General features: G+C 37.2%; 1 protein-coding gene across 1 annotated transcript in view; it reads right to left on the reverse strand.

The window, feature by feature from the left end:
- Positions 1-19,327, reverse strand: part of NDUFAF2 (NADH:ubiquinone oxidoreductase complex assembly factor 2) — a 65,136-nt gene that overhangs the window by 28,514 nt on the left and 17,295 nt on the right. The window lies entirely within an intron of this gene.

Genomic DNA, 19,327 nt, shown 5'->3' on the forward strand with positions numbered 1-19,327 from the left:
TGAAAATAAATAATGAATCCCAAAATTGTGGGGTTCTATAACCAAATTATTACTATTCTGATATCAATTTCTAAAAACAAAAGTATACACACTATTCTAAAGATCTTCAGCAGCCCTAGATTGATTTTCACTGTTTACAAAACTGTTATTTGAAAAATATTTCCTGTTAACCCTCACACAAATTTGTATAATGTGTACAGCTAAACAAACTACAGTGACACTTTACCATGCCGTAAATCAAGTCCCTCCAGATGGGAGAGAATTTGCTGAAAGTTCTTGCAAGGAGCTTCAAAGATAAACCGAGACTTTTCCTTGAGTTTCAATGCTTCCAGATAGTTGTTTATTAAGTCTTATCAGAGGAACAGAGCCACTAGGGTGACCCAGGTACAGCATAGAAGGAAGAAAAGCAGGAGTGAGAGCTTCTTCTGACTCTTTATCAAGATTTACATAGCCTTTTAAAGATATTTTAACCAATAGTTACTTAAAACGTACATTATTTTCACTTTCCTACCAATTATTCAGTAACACTGATAGGAACTGCAGAATTTTCTATCCAATCATTCCAAACTACTTTTACTGCAGAATATGGAGTAGTAGTAGAAGAAGGAGGTTTAGAGAACAACAACAATCCTCCATTTTGATATTTTTTACTCTTATCTATCTACTATAAAGAGAAGCCCAAAACCTCTAAATTTTTCACTCTGTGAAAATCTTACACAGTAGTCTATCACCTAATTCACACCACTGTGTTTTCTAGTTGTTGTCTGACTGTTGGTAATTTTTTCCAAGGTTTGAAGCTAAAACAGTGTTGCTCAGGGGGGTAAGAACCCTTAAAAAAAGGCAGAGAAATATTCTCAGCACTCTGGGTTCCTACACTACAGCACATATAATCAGTGAGAGCAGAATATGGACCAGCAACAGGGAAACGGATGGTTTTGGTACCTGAACTGAGCTACCTGAACATGAGCCCCTGCCAGCTATAAAGTATTAGCATGTTTTGCAGTCAGCAGATGCAAATGGGATCTCCCTCTCACACACTACTATGTTAAAGTAACAATCCCCATTCAAACTGAATGAATATCAGATGTTCATGAGAACTCAGGACCAGGAGTCTTTTGGCTTGCTGATTTGCAATGTCTGTATGGTAAGAGTCCATCGAAGAAACACTCCACTAAGATTCTGGTTTTTAAATGCACAGACTGAACATGCAACCTTTGTGAATTCAAGGCAAATGGCCTGAATTCCAGTTGCCTAGCAGTGCTTTAAACTTCATGATGAAAGAAACATTTTTAAACCATACCTTTTTACTTAAGTGTTATGTGCTTTGAAGAGATTATATTGTACTTCATTCACTAACAGACTATTAATTAATTGTCAGCAACACAACATAAACTTCACCTACTCCAAACAAAGGTTTCTAAAATTTTTTCTGCAGTATCTTACAATACTCACAGAATAGGTCACCCATTTCATTCCTGTTTGTTAACCACCAAATAAACTGCAGTTTTTGCTAAATGTGAAGCAGTAATTAAATTACCAAAGCAACTGAACTATGAGCAGTTCTTCATACAAAGCAGAGGAAGAACTACTCCAGCACTAACAAATGTAGATTTACTTAGCTACAGGCTGCAGGAACAGCCCATCACTGTCAGAACAAGATCCAAAGTTTTCATCTCCACTGAAGAAGGGAAATACGTTTGTTGTGAAGAAAGTGAAAAGGCAACCCTTTTAAAGGTAAGTATTAATTTATGAAAGCCACTATCTTTCCTTTGCATAGATTTTTAGCTGAGGGAGTCTGTTCACTGATGACTATCTTCATGTTACCTCGTGGTCAGAATTACAATGTTTCTGCAATAATTATCTTCACCTTAGGAAAGACCTAAATATTTTAGATAAATCAATACAGTGTTCTGAAATACAAAAAAGTTAAGTATTTGTACCTAACATCTAACACTTACAGATGTAGTTATATTTTCTCCAACAATTAATACATTTGAAATCATCAAAAATGCTTTCTGCTTTATAAAATCATAACAGAAACACATTTCAACTTTTAAGAGTAGCAAGGCCACAGATGTTCTATAGTTCTGATTTCCATTAACCTCAAATGAACCAGGATCAGTGATTTCCAGTTTTACAGCAATGCAGGATGAAGCAATATTAAACTTGTTCAGTGCTGACTGAGCAAGTCCAAAAAAGCTGTAAGTACCAGGCATTCATGGTCAAAAATTGTGGTTAAATTTTGCTATTTGTATTTACATCTTAACAACAATACATTTGGCTTTTCAGAGTTGTCTGCAAGTACTATTTTCTTTTCAAAGGAAAAGACATTTCTTTAGACTTCTATTGAAGGTTTCAAGCCAGGGCAATTGCTTCCATTTTTGGGAACATGTACTGTCAAAGAAAGACTCACATACACTACAAACATCACAGTCCCTTTTCACTTCTCGAAAGAACTGCCAGCTGACAAAGTCAGTAACTTCCTCTGGGATCAGTGGCCATGGAGTTTATATACCTTCACACAAATCTTACGTTTTGAAAACCTGCTGTATCTTAGACTGTGGAAGTTAAATTAAATAACATTTGTTCGAGAAACAATTTCCTTCAACGGACAGACAAATCCCTCTGCTAAATACCCACTGTCATTGTAGTCCCTGAGCTCTCTCAATCTGGCAGCAGGATGCAGTGCCACCAGTTCCCACACCCTGCTCACTTGGAAAGCCTTATGTCTTCCTCCTCATCTGTGAAGCCCAACACATACCATGTCTTTACAAAGAATCATTGTTTTGTAAATGAGTCTACAATAAGCCTACAAGAATCATGCAGCATTACATTCTTTTGGGAACACAAGTGCAAATGATAGTAGTAGAAATGACAGTTCCTTGGAGAGCTGATGGAAGCTCAGTGGTCTGCCACGAAGAAGCTTTCTCCCAACTGTTCTTTTGGTTTCTTTTGGTCTATCAGATTCAAGAAACACTTTTCTACCAATTACTGTCAAAATGTGAATAAATCCAAGAATGAAGTGCTGAATTTATTTTGTAAATATATGAAAAATAGCTTAAAATGGGAACTTAGCATGTATACAGGGAGTTTAGCAAGCAGGTAGAAATAGCACAATAACTTGTACTCTTAAATAAAAATATAATGCAGAAAGATAAACAAAAAGGCAGTCATAAAGGGAGGAGAAATGGGTAAATTACAGCAAGGGTATGAATTGTAAATAAAATGAAAAGAAAGACACAGCTGTGAAGAACATCCATTCTGCAATATGACCCAACACAGCGGTGTTATGGACTGGTTTGGATGATTCACTACATTTCAATTACAAATCCTTTACAAAAACTCATTTACCATCTCCACTATTTCCAGAATAAATGCAATTACTAAACTACCTGCACATACATTCTCAGGGTACTAAGGCTATTTTTGGGTTTCAGTAGATTTTAATGAATTTTACAAAAGCAATACAGGTGAGACATTTGCAAAGAAAATTCAGTCTTATACAAGAGGCGAGGTCTGTACACAGTTACAGCTAATACTGTACTGTACTTGAAGGATTAAAGAATACTGCTACTACTATTTTACTATGTTTGCCTTTTATTGTGGAGGTTAGGGAAGAACACTCATCTATATCAACCACAGTCAACCCAACAGCGCAACTTCTGAAGAAAGTTAGCTAAAGTCCTTGAGATGTATTACCCAATTCACTAATGTGCATATCCTACAAACATGCAAAGAGCCTTAAATGTTATTCTTCATTCTACAATTTATGTGTTGCTCATTTTATCATATAAATTACAAAAGTAGCATCTGAAGTTGCACTTGTACTACAAGACTGCCTATTTTAAGAGAAGTGTGTGTATATGTATACAACCCCACCTGGTCCTTTTGCTAACAGGAGTCTCACATATAGAGAGTCAGATGAAAAACTGGGATGAAGATATGTCAAAAGAACATAACAAATACATTTCTGCTGTAGGTAAATTGCTTGTTCACACCTATATAGTAATTACACAAAAACTCTTGCAAAGTTGACATCTGCGCAAGATATGACCGAACAGAGGTCCTAATATTTCAGACACAGCAAGAAGGTGGAGGTGGTGCCCCTCTAAACATACCAACATGGCTCTGAAATTGATGGTGTTGTTGGAAATCTGGGTAGAAAAAGAAGGAGCTCCAGCCCCCTTTGCAAAAATCAGCAGACATGCTGAATACTGGTGTTTTGTTCAAAAAAGCCTCTTGGGTCATCCAACAGGGGAAGTGCTACTCTTTATGGGTTACAATAGAACTTTAAGGAAGAAAACTAGAAATACTGTTGGGAAAGCTCAAGAAAAAAAAAGGAGCTGGTGTGGCAGGGGTGTGTGTATGTGTGTGCATGCAGAAATACCAGAGAATAGGGTCAAAACTTGACGTAGACTTCCCAGAACACCATCTGGGGGATACTGGCAGTCTGACAGCCCCCCAGGTAAGTTAATGGGGATCTTGACAAAGAGAAGGAGGTCTTCCTTGAAAAAAGAGGAAGCAATCTCAATACAACAGGACAAGTGACTACAGCAAGACCCTGAACAAGAAACAATTTGTGGGGATGTCTGCTAAGTGCAGCCTGCTACATTCAAGAGAAATGCCAAAAGCTCAAGGAAATGAAATAAGTAACAAAGACTGAAATAAATACGCAGAACAGTAGAGTCTGACAGAGTGCCAAAACAGAACATGTTTTCTGTTCCATCATGGAGCTGCATCTAACAGGAAGTTTTGTACTTCAAAAATAACCTCATGGCAAAGCTAAGTCCTGCGAGATGAGGCAGTCAAGTTGACATAACGGGGTGAAGTGGCAACAGGGACTCTTCTCCCTCAGATCTCAGATATTAGCAACCTAAAGGGCTGTGATGGCACAGACACCAACATGACAAGTGACACTACTCCACAGCACCAGAGGGTGCACCTAGGGGCACTGCTGCCCAGCTGAGAATGCAACCATCGGCCTGGGATCTGGCAACCATCTTCTGCACCCAGATATTACATTCATGTTTTTATAAAACAATACTGAAGTTCCTACTTGACTCCTGGGATTCAGCTTTAACTAATCCTAAAGAATTAATTTGAGATGGAATAAAAATCTATTCTGAGACAAAAGAACAAGAACATCACCTGGCCTGGGAAAGATGCATGATACATTGAACTTAAAAGCTGAAAATGCTGTCACAGAATGTTCCAGTGCTTCAAAATGCCAATATTATGTACCAGATAAATATTGCAGCAATGAGTTCCAAAAACGTATGTTACCACTCTTTACCAACTTGAAAGTTTAAGCTTTCACTCAGATAAGCTAACTGAATTTGAATACCTTACCCCACAAGCAAACCATGCCTTACTTCTACTATGAGAAAGAAAAAGAAAATATTACTTGAGGGCTTAAAGACAACTCTGTATCTATAATACGATAGGACTATACATCTTGAATTCAAAACTGTCATCTCAGTTCTAAATCAACAGAGGATATGCCTCATCCTTGATGATTTAGATTAATTATTACAATACCATTTCAACCTTAGAGTCCTTAAGAAGAAGCTGCTAGGCAGTTAATAGGCCGAAAGAAATCTTGCCACATTTTCACACTTGTTTCCTAATTTGTGAAGGTTCAAAGGGAGATACTTAAAATTAAATATCTCAAAAAGTAGTGCAAACTAGTTTAGAAACAAGCTTCTAAACATTTCTGACTCATTAACTTGAAACCGATATATGACTACAATAGGATTTTTTATGTTTATCAGTTGTATTTTTCTTTACTTTTGTGTTTATACTTACAGTAAATTTCTAGTGTGTTTTTTCACATATCTTTATAAATGTATAACATATGTTATTTAACATTACATTTAAAATTTATTTAAAAGGCATTGAAGTAAAAAATAGGAAATAAATTGCAAGCATAAGTAGTAATAAGATTTTTTAAAAAAAGATTGAAAGAATGCTCTACTAATGTTTATAGGAACTTAAGTTTCATGGTTATTCAGGTTAGTATGCACTTCTACAGCTTTTTATATCTGAAGTTTGCAAAATGGCATCTTTATACAGAAATAAAAGAATGTTTAGTTTATTTGGTTAGAGTTCTAAGATAAACAAGTATTTCAAATGTAATTGGTACTTTTTTAAACAATGTTAAATAACACATATTAGTAAGCAATAATTTAGTTGATTAATACTAGCAATGTAAAATCATTTACCATTCAACAGATGATTTTTTTTTTTTTTTGTGATTACCCCCTAGCTTTATGTTGTTAGGTTACTTTCAAAGCTCTTTTCAACAATTTGTTTCTTTAAGCTGGCCTGTGTGTGCGCACCTGTTAGTTAAGGTGCTTTCCAGTAACACTGATCTGGAAAAAAACCCCATACTTCAGGTGATTTTGGTGAGCTCAGAGTGGTGTAGGTGGTTAAAAAACTTAAAAAAGCCTTCACATACCCAAGGAAATGCAGCAATACCTGATACACTTTCAAAGCTAATTTGAGCAGAAAAAAGATTTAAAGTGTAACAGCTGGGAATAAGGACTAACCCATTATTTTTTTTTTTTTTACTTTTCTACTCAACTCTCAGACTTTGTGTGGTCTCTTTTCACGTTAGAAAGAGTAAATGTATACACAAAAAGCAATGAAAGAGTCCACACTTGACACTTTTCCCTGTTCTAGTTCCACAGTTCCATCTTAACTAAATTGTAGACTAAAGAGAAAAAACTGAGCTCTGTGTGCTTTCACAGTATGTAAGTACCTAATCATCAAGTACTTAAATACCTATTTGAGTGCTTATTGACTTGAGAGTATTTTGCTGCCACTAAAAGCACCAGGTGAAACTATTGTAATACCTGCCAGTAAGTTTATACAAAAATTTCTATGTGAAAGCATTTACCCTTACGCCACTGAAAGAAAAGAAGAAAGACCACTTTTTGATGCTGACCTTTAGAATTGTATAGCTTGTAATTTGTAACACTGTAATACAAGTGTTTGATACACAGAGTTTGCAACTACTGAAAACACAAGCTGTGACACTTATAAACTCTCTAACCAAACAATTTCATTTCTTTGTACATCAAAGACTAGTAGGTTCCTAAATCTACTGGTAGTAAAATCAAAAAGTTACTCTACTACGCTTTATCAATTAAATCTCCAAAATGCAAGCTCTCAGAAATAAAGACACTCAGAGATTTCCATTATTGCAAAGTTGCTCAGTTAACCTAACTAGTATTCTGACTCATTCCTTTCTGTTGTGAGCAGCTAAGACGTGATCCCCATGTCTTTATATTAAGATGTCACACAAGCAACTTTAATTCTTAAATATCGAAACCACACGACTTGTGTCTCACCATACTAAATCACAACCCTGCACTGTCCAGCTGTGGGGAACTCCCTTCTTAGTTTCTGCAACACTTGGGTGTCTACTGACCTCAAAACTTGTATTTGTTGACCTTCCTTAACCACAGCAAAGGATGGCACCAATGCAGACTACAAACGATGAGGAAAAGGCTTCTGGGCACAGCTCAGTGGGTGTGGCTGCCTTGCAGTGCATTGAGAGCTGCAGGCAGAAATCTCTAATACCAAGATTAAAGAACACACCTAAATATTGAACTTCTCCACAGTCTTTAAGATGCATAGATATTCTGAAACAAAGTTGTCAATGAATTGACAACAAGGATACTGCTTTACTGCTTCCATCAAAAAACAAGATACTTCAGAAATATTTAACATTTTCCCTCTCCGGCCCTCTTTCTCCCTGTCTCGGTTTTGAAGACAAAACTTCAGGAGGAAACAAGCCAGAGTGAGTGTCTCCTCCGAAGGGAAAAGGGCCTCCCCTTTTCCTCGGTCAATAAGACAAATGAGTCACAAGAAGTGAAAGTGGGAAAAGAAACCAAACTGTTTATTAACACACAAACAAAACAGGGTAGAACAGGATAAAAACCCCCCCCTCAAAATACAACAAATTCCTGGACAGGGAACAGACACGTGGGCTCGGACCAGCCGGGGCCACCCCGCGGGCTCCCCCGACCAGTGAGGAGGGAAGGGAGGCAGGGAGGCAAGGAGGAGGGAAGGGGAAAAGAACAAGAAAAAAGCCAACAGAACCTTTCCCCAGCCAGCTGGAACACAAAGGAACCCCAGAAAAGCAGCACAGTGCTCCCGGCGCGCTCGCTCCCGAGCCCCGCCGAGCCCCCGGAGCCCTTGGGCTGAGCCGTTCAACGCCCCTCAGGTCCGTGGCTCCGGCCCCGGCCCCCTTCGGGTCCGTCCCAAAGAAACAGCGTCCCTGGGCATCGAGCGGATGCTTAAGGAATAAAGCGGCTTCATAACATCACCCCGGACACTCCCATAAAAACAGAAAGAGACAGGAATATACAAAATCTTGTAACCAAAAAAAAGATACATTTGTTCAGTTCTATCATAGCATTTGTCTCAATGGCATTTCTTACTAATTGTTTTTATAACATGAATTCGTTTTATGTGAATGCATATTTGTTTTTTTAAATGGCCAACATAATGAGACTTGTTACTCAGAAAAATAAATTCCGATCTTACACATTTTCTCCTATCTGTGTATGTGTATGAATGAGAGGGAGCATGCTTCAGATGAGATGAGATGAGATGAGATTTTCACTCCTAATAAAGATAACCTATTTTACTATATTTCAATACTATTCAATTTCTATCCTGGGAATTTATTATAAAATCAAATTACAAGTATGATAAACCTTCTGCAATTATCAGTAAGAGTCTTATTTTTCAGTTTAAGGACACTTCTGATTTACAGTTGCATTTTACATACTGTACAGATGACTAAATGTATATTTAAATATCAAAATTCAGACATTTTTAGTTCAAATCAGTTAAACTGAAAAAATCTTTGCCTTCTAGCTGCCTATATTTCTCTTTAATCCTGGTCAGTATAGGACCTTATTACAAGTAATTTGTTACTATAGGGCTGAGGAAAAAATGCTACCCTCAAAGGTTTTGTCCTTCGTCCCCCCACTTCCCCTGCAGGCTGCTATTGTTGATGGCCTTTATGGAAATATAAATTCAATCAGCATCTGCAAAATTTCATGAAACGTCCATCTTCCTGCTGAATTTCTAACTGAGTGTCAAAACAATCTGTGGATTTCTCCCTGATGAAACACACTTTGAATTGTAAATTTCTGCAATTTTCTCATGTTAGAATTTGAGCTGCACTAAAATACAGCCAGCCCAGATATAATGCCCTCCAGATTGAGACAAGTAATTTTCTCTCTCAGCCTCTGAACTCTGCCATTGAAAGGGTTAAAAATAACCCACGAAAATTTGCCTGTTTCTTTTTTATTTTACATTAAAAAATTAGATTCCATTTGCTGTTCTTTTTAGAAGAAAAATAGAAAGGCCTTCAAAACACTCCAAATACTCTCAAATCAGTTATTTGAACCCACTATTCATTTTGCAGTATTTTTGCAGTGATAAACCCCCAGAAATTAGTTGCAATAGAACTTAAAGAATTTCCTACAGTGCCAAAATGGTTCATAGTTTGTTTCTTCTAAATCTTAACTTACATTAAATGTTGATGGAAAATAGAAAATAGATGCATAAATTACAAACATCAAAACTTTAGTAGAGTTTTGAACAGTTTATTGTTTTCTGAGTACAATAAAACAAAATAAAGTTTCTCATTCAATTACTGTTTCTTGTAGTAGCTTAGGAAGCACACATAGCCTACCAAGCATATTATAGCAGTTCAAATACTTTGCTTTAAAGAAACATTTGTTTCCCTCTTCTGTAGGCACTGACATGAAATATATAAAACAACACCACTTTACCAATTTGCAAGCCAACTAAATAATCTGTTTATTATATAGCAAGGAGGTAAGAAAAATTCACACAGAGAAATTCACTAACGATGATTTATCTATTAATGTAGTTGAGAACTAACTGACATTCTGTTTGTTGTCTTCTCTCTGGGGATAAATACTGTGGTGGGATGGGTGAGGGGTTTACTGAACTGCACTTCACCATCACCAAAAAGAATGACACTGTTTTGGATGTTTCAGGACAAATACCACATTCTAAAACACAAGACTGCTTTTCAGTTTAGAGAAAATTCAAATGGGCATCTTCTTTTTGTATACACCAAACTTTCAGTTCATTATCGGAATGAGGAAAGAAACCTAAAAGTGAGCTACAGAGTATCTGTGTTGCAAAAGACTTTGAATGTACTAAGGTTTTATCACTTTATAATTTCTACTTCTTTTATCACTACATCATTTCTTCAGCTGAGTCATTCCCTGTTGGGGAAGATGGAACAGGAAAACCTTGGAAATATGATTGCCTGACAAAAGATTTTGGGAATATGAAAACTACAGGCAACATCGAAATGAAAGCCACTTTTGAAATACCAGGTCTTAGTTACTGAACAACTAGAAAACAATGGTATGGCCACTGAAGTAATCCCCTCTTGATGAAACAATACCCTCTGCTTGCAAACAGGTCCAAGGGTCAGAGCAGACCCTACTAGCTCAGCAGAAGGGGTCCAAAGAGTAGTTTTTAGAAGTTAAGATGTAACACTCTATGGTAATATAAGAACTCTTATAGGCTGTATGTAAATGCTATAGGATTTGTATCTTGTATTAGATTGGTTAGTGACAATTAGAATATTCAGTACAGAAGATGATTTATTGTATTGTAACCAGGACTTCAGACATTCTGATTCTGATTCTCACTTCTCTATTCCTCTCTTCCACTTCTACTCTTACTTCCACTCTTGCTCTTACACCCTCTCTCTCTCTCTCACCTGCTTACTCTCTTGGGCCTGCTCAGAGCTGAGTCTAGCAGCTCTGAGCAGTGCCCCAATACCCACGCCCTTTACAATAAACCGACTGTGTCCCAAGACCTGCCTATAGAGATCTCCATCCGTCTCCGTCCCGACCGAACCCGCCCGTAACTTACAATTCCCTCTTCCCAGCCCCCTCCCTCAGTTACCTGCCCTGCATTCTGGTTTATGTGAACTGGAATGACCTGAGAGTTGATCATAAACCCTTAAAATTGATCTATACAGTTTCCCTGACTGGTTTCTTAAGTATAATTTGCTGATTTAAAAAACAATAAATATGCAAGAGCACTAGTCTATGTCAAAAATCAAGTTAGTCTCCAAAAAAGACCCAAGGAAAAAATGCTGGTATGTAGCTGGAGAAGGACTTGCACTAGGTGTTAGGTGAAATCTTATGCTCTGGCAAACAGGCAGGTCAGAGGGGCATGCTGCTCAGAGGAAAATTACTGGGCTTCCTACACTTACTAATCTCACCCTTATAAACTTGCTATTCTTAGAATGTTCCCTGCTCAGCATGACAAAAAAACACCCCAACTTTGCTGAAAATGTTATTTCAACAGAACTCTGGTTTGGTTTCATTGAGTTAAAACATCCAAATCAAATAATCTTGAGACTTTATTTCACTTTTACATTGTCATATATTTATTATCTTTAACAGCAAAACAAAGACACTCACTAATCTCTCCTCTAATACAAGTAATTTTATATAGTGAAGCAGATGTTCTGTCGCACATGGTTTCCAGTCACAAGTTTTAGCTACAAATTCTGCTAGGGTAGGTAGTAAGAGTGGTAATTACTGAATGTATTATAATAGCTTTCATTATAATAGATTCTTGAATATTAATTGTTATTTTTATCTGTGGAGCCTGCAAGAAAGGAAGGTAGGCATAACAAGACAATCTAGTTCTATTTCTCAAAATATTGAGAGTACTACAGATAAGAGTTTGCTTTAATAACTGCAAAGTACAAGACCCAAGAATCCTTTCTAATTGTATTAATCATCGTATAATAACTGGCCTCTTAAGGGTTTAACTTTATTTTGCATTATTTCAAAACCTCAGCATTTCTCAAAAACAATTACTTCTATTTTATCTATATCTTCCAAGTTCTAGGCCATAACACTTTATTAAAATGCAGGGTGTTGAAGCACTTCCAAAGGGAGCTGATTAAACTTCCACTGAATACATTAAAGTGCAGAATTTTCCAATTTGTGTGTGGAATTGGGCTTGCTAACCTCTAGGCATCCTACCAAAACTGAAAACACCAGTAATTCAAAACTTAGGGAAGTAAATGAAAATTGAAAACAGTGTTATTAAGCAACACAAAGCTGCATAGAAGAAAACCTACAGTAGTACAAACCCAACTATAAAGTGATCCTATAAAATTCTATGTTCTATGTATTTCCCCAATGCCATCTTCTGCACTGTAAAGCCACTGCAGAAGTGTGATTTCTTTTTTCCTTCCAATATAACCTTGAAAGTCATTAGTATATCAATTGCATAAGAATGCTTAAAAAGAACAGCATTCTAAAAGACCCCTCACCCTGAGCAAACCAGTTTTAGAACTTTATGCTGTGTAAAAAATTGCATTAGGAGGGGAATTCAGGCACCTGCTGATACAAAAAAAAAATGGATCCAGTAGCAATGTCACAAGTCAGATAAACCTAGGATGACACTAAGAGTACATTTTGGCAAGGTATCAGAAGCACTACAAATAAACAAAAATTTAACTTTTATGGCATTAAGGTACATCACCTGCAGATTGCATGACTTTCCTCCCACATTAAAAACTTTTAATTTAGTAACACCTCCTACTTATACATGCATAGAAGTTCATGAAGATTTCCTTCTTCTTACCTTCTTCCTAAGACAACTAGAAAAGTTTGTAAACGGCAAGACTGCCTAAAAAGGTCGAAAGCACTACCACCTTATGAAGCTGATTTTTAAAAAACAGCATAATCATTGCTAATATTGGAAGTAGGTAAAAGGGAAGTGAATAATAATAAAAAACCAAAAGGTTCAAAAGGTTACTTTCTCATTCAAAGTATTCTGCTGCAAGGCAGTCCCTACGTAATGTAATAATTCCATTCAAAAACTTAAAAAATATCTTGTTGAAAATTGATGTGAGGTTTAACCAAGTCTTATGAAGCAAACAATAAATAGTTTCCAAAGCAGGCATATGCAGTAGTTACAACTGTATTATTGGGAGGACTGTCAGTTGATTCAACATAGGCATGAAATACACACCCTCTCTGGGAACATGAACTCTCATATGCTCTACATGGCCTTCACAGCTTATGGCACTTTGACAAGGAAACAGGGATGTGATACACGAAGAACACTGCAACAGTGGCCAGTTGTCCAGTGCCATAATCTTGTACCTAAATGCTCCAGGAAAAGCCTGTGGAAAAGCACTTGGACATCAGCAAGAATGGAAAAAAGAAATGTTACAGTTGTTACTATTGAGGGAGAAGGAAACAGAATCACAGTTCTCCTGTCAGCTGATGGATACCTAGAGAAAAATTGTCATATTAACCCAGTAAAATCCTAGGGAAATTAAAATGTAGATGGTCATGTCAGTTTACCCCTCAGGCAAAATCTGATTAATTTCTAGAATTCTATAAGCATTGCTTAGATAACGGCATCTATAAAAACACTGCATCACCCCCAATATACACAAGGTTTATCTATTAAAAGGAAACACAGTTAATATCCAGCCTCTCAAAAAATATTTCTCAGTATAATAGATATTTGTGTGAAAATTTCCAGAAATGCTTGTGTTCCAGATCTTTGAACCATTTGCAAAACTGTAAGAATAATCATGTTGCTCAGTGATCTCCAATATCACTATTTATGATAGCCTTGAAAGCCTCATCTGGAGTGATGCCAGCTAATTAATGCATAATCAAGCACATATTATAATTTTTCTGTTATTCTACACATTAAGTATAATTTTCAAATATTTTCCAGAAATAAGATGATCAACAAAAAGAATTTAGAATCATCAAGAAGCTTGGTGTAAAAGGAAAAAGATAAGCACTAAACAATTTTTAGGTATCAGCTATCAAATGCTAGCCTTCCATGCCCATTAATACTTACAGCTGCATTCCTAGTCCCTACTAAAACTAGCACAAGTTTCAATGTCTTTCTTTCACTTATTCAAAGATTAGCTCAAACAGCTTTCTGTTATTTGCTATTTTCTCTTGACAAAGGGAAAAAACCCAACTAACCAACTACCATCAAAAAACTGTTCCACAGTGGTTTTCTATGACATTGCATCTCCTCTACACAAACTTCTCTCCCTAAAGGACTTGAGTCTTACAGAACTTAGCAGTCAACAATGCAGAAAGAGATGTTGAAGACTCTAAGTTTAATTCCTCTTGTAATATGCATCACAAATAGCAGATTCAGAGTACCACCCTAAAGAGGAAGTATGGAAAGGAGAGCAGTGTTATAAATTCATGAGTAGCAAAAAGAAAACAGGAGTGTGGACTAACTTGTACGGATTCTTCCATTCAAGGCTTTCTACACCTTTGGAATAACAAAAGAGGCAAGCATAGGAGATCCACCTTTTTTTTCTGAAGGCAAACAGGGGAAGTCCTATCTATGACACAAGGTATTAGCTATCAGAATAATCCAGCATCATATCCTATACATCCATCAGGCAAGTTGTCTTCTAGCAATTTTTTTCACCTTTTTATTTTCTTTAGCACCTATGAAACATCCATCTATCTTAACACTTATTAATACTGTACTGAAGAAACTACCAGTTACTTTCTTTTCAGTTCATTATTTCGTTGTTTGTCAGATGAAGACATACTATTTGCTAGGTCTTTATCACACTTAAAAAAATATTCTAATGAATACTACTTCTACTGTCCACGTTAAATATATTTTGCATTCTGTCTTTCATTTTACAACATGTTGCAGGTTCTTTTTCTCTACACTGAATTAAATGCTATGTTTATGTCATTCATCTTCAGCCATTTTTTACTCATCACATTTACACAAATCTTTGGATGCATCCAATAGCATATTTTCCTTTGAGCCAACTCTAGGTCACTTTTTATACTTTTGGCCAACTTCCTTATGCTGTACCTTTTCCTAATTAGCGATGTCACAATTTTTTTTAGTCAGCTTAGTCTTCATTCTAGTCCCCTCTTCTCTCCCCAGTTTAGTTGATCTAAATGAAGTAATTTAATCTAGTCCAACTAGATAAAACAGGTAGACATACATACTTACAGATTCAAGTCCAGAGACAATGTATTCTTGAACCTCATTGCACAGAAATGACTCAGTATGTTACAGAAACATCTCAGAATCTCCACATCCCCACTTGTTCACTTACAAAATGCACCAGAACCCCATTATGCCAATGTCAGTCCAAGAGTTTGCCATCTTACTCATGCAGACTATCCACCCTGGCCTAGAAATTACCTCCTATAAATTGTTCCAATTTCAGTAGCAGTTATGAGATCTTCCATTACGTATGATTTCAGGATAACACCATAATTTTAAAATACTAACACTTTAAAGTATTAAATAGTGATGATTTAACCTACTGTGTGAACTTTAACTACAGTAACATAGGACAAAAGTTTCAGAATGCCAGTAACTCTTCAAAAATAAATCTGGACACCTTTTCAAAAGACTCAAAATAAAGCAATACTGAGTAAATTACAAACTTCCATCTAAGAACACTGTCCTGGGTTGCAGTGTATTCTATTAGCATCCTCAGGAGCCGTTGAAACCAGGTGGGGCAGTGTTTCCTTGCCTCCTCCCCCCAGACTATCTTTCTGTTAATTGCCCATCCTTGTCCTGCCGCCTGACTCAGAGATAACTCCCTCCGGACTATCTCCTGTTAATGAGCCTAATCAACACTTGGCCTCATGACTCGTTACCCCATTGTGAGATGCTCCGCCCAGAGGGAGGAACCAAGCATCCCATCGTGGATATAATCTGAGGCTGAACACCAGAGACACCGGGCTTCCCACTGGATTTCCAGAGGACAGGAGCTACACAGCCACCATTGGACTTCCTGAGGAAGAGCAGACTGTTTTACTACAGGATCACCGCTTCAGAGGACTGCAGCCACCTTTCTACCAGACTGCTACCACCACCCTGCCTAACAGGGTGTCAGGTTGTACCTTGACTCTGTCAGTTTGACAGTGTTTTCTTTTACCTTTTTTTTCCCCTTTTCTTTAATTTCCATTAAATTGTTATTCTGACTTAGTGCCTCCCACTGGTTTGTTTTCAAACTAGTACAAACACAAAACTTCCTAAATTCACAGAAATATTGCCTTCATTGTCTGCAAGCTCCTTCAGCATGACAGAAGGCAAACTACAGAATATGCCTTGAGAAAGAAGCCTGAGAAAAAGGGGCGTGTACAGCTATTCAGAGATACGCTGGTGTTGTCAAAAGGGGTAAAATATTATTGCTACTTGTGAATTGTTACTAAAATTGCGCACAGTGGTTACTATACTTTTCACAGCTCGAGGGTATGAGGGGGAGGTAGGTTAAAAGTCTAGTGAATACTGCATACATATCATAATTTGCGTGGCCACTGCAGGGCCACAAAAGTGACAGAAAAAAATCTCGTAATTTGAGATAGGTCAGTTTTTGATTCTTTCTGAATCAAAACTTTACCAAAAGTCACCTTGGTTTAAATAAAATCTAAAAAAAACCCCAAAACCAACAGATTATGCTGCCGGTTTTAGAAATGATAATGTGCTTGAGAGATAAAACATTCTTCTACACAATTGAACAGATGGAATTTCTCATTGTTTGTTAACTGGACCAATACCTAAAATGTAATTCAAATTAAACTGAAAGATACTGCCTTCTAAGAAGAGGTGCACCATCCCAAAAACAAGGAGTGCTGTAGAGACTAAGATGACATTATTATATCACATTATACATTTATGAAATACTTAAACTAAATGTTAAAGATTAATACACAGTGGGTTAATTTGAGGAAAAAAAGCCACATTTCATACTGGCAGTTGTCATGGGTAAACATGTATTTTGTGTCTCCCTTTATTTAGGGTGAGCCTGTGAGATTTAGCAATTTTTTATCTAAAAATATGTGGTTACTTGTTGTTAATTCTTGCCTGTTGCTGTTCTGCTTGTTAGTAAACTGTTATTTTTTTCATGTATATCTACTCATATTCATTCCTTATCGGTGGAATTGCTTGAACTTATAAAGGGAAGGATTGGTTGAACCTATAAAGGGAGGCAACTCATTTTGGAGTGTTCTCCTTTAGTCTCAAAGAGCAGAGGAAAAAAAAAGACATTGCAGCATAAGACTCCCCTAAATCTCAAGTGCCAATACATTTCTGTTCACTTTCCCCCTCTGAATTGTTTTACCGGTTCCAAGACTAGTTATAAATGGACCAAATCATAAATACCAATCATCGTCCAACATCAAAGCTCCCACTGAAGACTGTTTCTCTTAACTTTTCAGTCCTTTTAATATCATTTGTTTCTAACTATATTCATTAAGAGGAAATTTTCTGATTCAATCCAAGCCTTTTCCCCCTCTCATCTTATTGCCAATATTTACTTAGTAAGCCTTTCATGACATTTCCTCTATACAGTCTGCCAACAATACTGCTTTCTAAAAAACTCCACCATACCTTTTCTCACTATAGTTTCACTATACATTTTCTCTCTATGCTACTTCATTGGTTTACAGCTTTTTCTGTTGCATCAGCAAGATAAGCTAGAAAAGCCCCAGCGCACTACTGCATTTACAGCAACTTCTAACAGCTGCTCTCAGATATATATATAACTAATAATTATCTTGCAGTACTTACAAGGCAAGTGCCTCATGGCACTGCCTGTCCTTCATCCCCACTTGTCTTCCTGTGTTTCACCTCTGGAGACACTGCAATCTTTGCAACACAAACACCCTTCAGACAAGTATTTGTAGTACAGACACCAAAACATAACTCCAATTACTTTTACTATTTCCTTCTTATTCAAGCTAAGCACCCTCCACAGTTCTGCTGAGTTTCCTATCAAGGTTCACCCATCTTATACACAGAAACAAATTCTTCTCTACCAAGAGTTTAGTCCTGCCTCCTTCTGTCTTACCATCTCCCTCTCTCTCTGGCATCTCCAAATATGGGTATGATCTTCATATTAAAATTAGCGTGTCTAAACCAGGTCTTATTATCCTCCCTTTCCATATAATCATGATGAATGCCATCATTCTCCTCCCTCCTTTCTGGTACTCAGGATTTCTCTCCAACATGTAAGTTGGAGAGATATTTTCATAAATAATCTTACATGCATACGATATTTTCAGTAAGACTTTTCTGATTTTCCACAGTGCTAAATCTACCATTCAGGCACAACTACAGCAACATAATTTTCTCTTGATATGGCATATGCATCCTACCCTACTCATGAATTTATAACACTGCTGTAAAGATTGGTTTTCTAGTCAGGAACTGTGGGAACTCAATTGCATCTTTAGACCCTCTGCAGGGTTTCTGTTTTTCACTTGGACTACAAGGTACTTTGTTTTCCAACTTCTATGCAAGAAGGAGTCTCCTCTGTACCCTTCTCCTCTTTCTATAGCCTGAGACAGGTGGAGTCCTATCACATATGGGTCTGTATCAATCAAGCTAAATTTATTTTCTGTCTCCTTCACTAAATGGAAGAACTCCATGAATATCCACAAAGTAATTTCAAAATTTTCCTTTACCTTCTATTTGATGTGAAGTATAAGAATTGTACCATGAGTGGGTTGTGTTTTTGCTAATAAGGATGGCCATTACTATCCGAATTTATCTACAGTACCTCTTCTCAGGCACCAACTTTAAACACTCTGGATAAAGGATATCCTTCCATCTCAATGACCAAGCAGCTACTAGAGATGCAAGACACTGCTGTGGTTCATAAGCATAATAAAAATCTGAAAATAAATTCAAACAACACAGATGGGGAAAAAAATCACGCTGTAATATCCAGGAAGATAAAATAAAAGTAGAGATGGCTCTTGTTCTTTGCCCAGCAGTACAGCAAATTTTGAAGTAGTTCTACAGCAGGTGTTTTTTTTCATAATAGAGATGTTTTTGTTATTGCTGAGCAGAGCTTACACAGACCCAAAGCCTTTTCTGCTTTGGATACGGCCATGCTGGTGAGGAGACCAGGGGTTCCTGGGAGGCTGGGAGGTGACACAGCCAGGACAGGTGACCCCAACTGACCAAAGGGATATTCCAGACCATGTCCAGACATCGTGCTCAGGATATAAAGCAGGGGCAAAAAGGAGGAAGGGGGGACCTTTGGAGCAACGGCATTTATTTTTCTCAGTAATCATGCTGCTCTCCTGAGATGGCTGTTTTTCTGCATACATGGCTTTTGCTTTCCCTATTGAACTGTCTTTATCTCAACCCTCAAGTTTTCCAGCTTTTACCCTTCCAATTCTTACCCTGATCCTGCTGGAGGGGGAAGGAGCAAGCGGCTGTGTGGGACTTGGTGGCTGGCTGGGGTTAAACC

Source organism: Corvus kubaryi, unplaced genomic scaffold (assembly GCF_017639235.1).
Source record: "Corvus kubaryi isolate FWS band 111438036 unplaced genomic scaffold, C.kubaryi_AGA036_p1.0 37308, whole genome shotgun sequence".
Taxonomy (NCBI): Eukaryota; Metazoa; Chordata; class Aves; order Passeriformes; family Corvidae; genus Corvus; species Corvus kubaryi.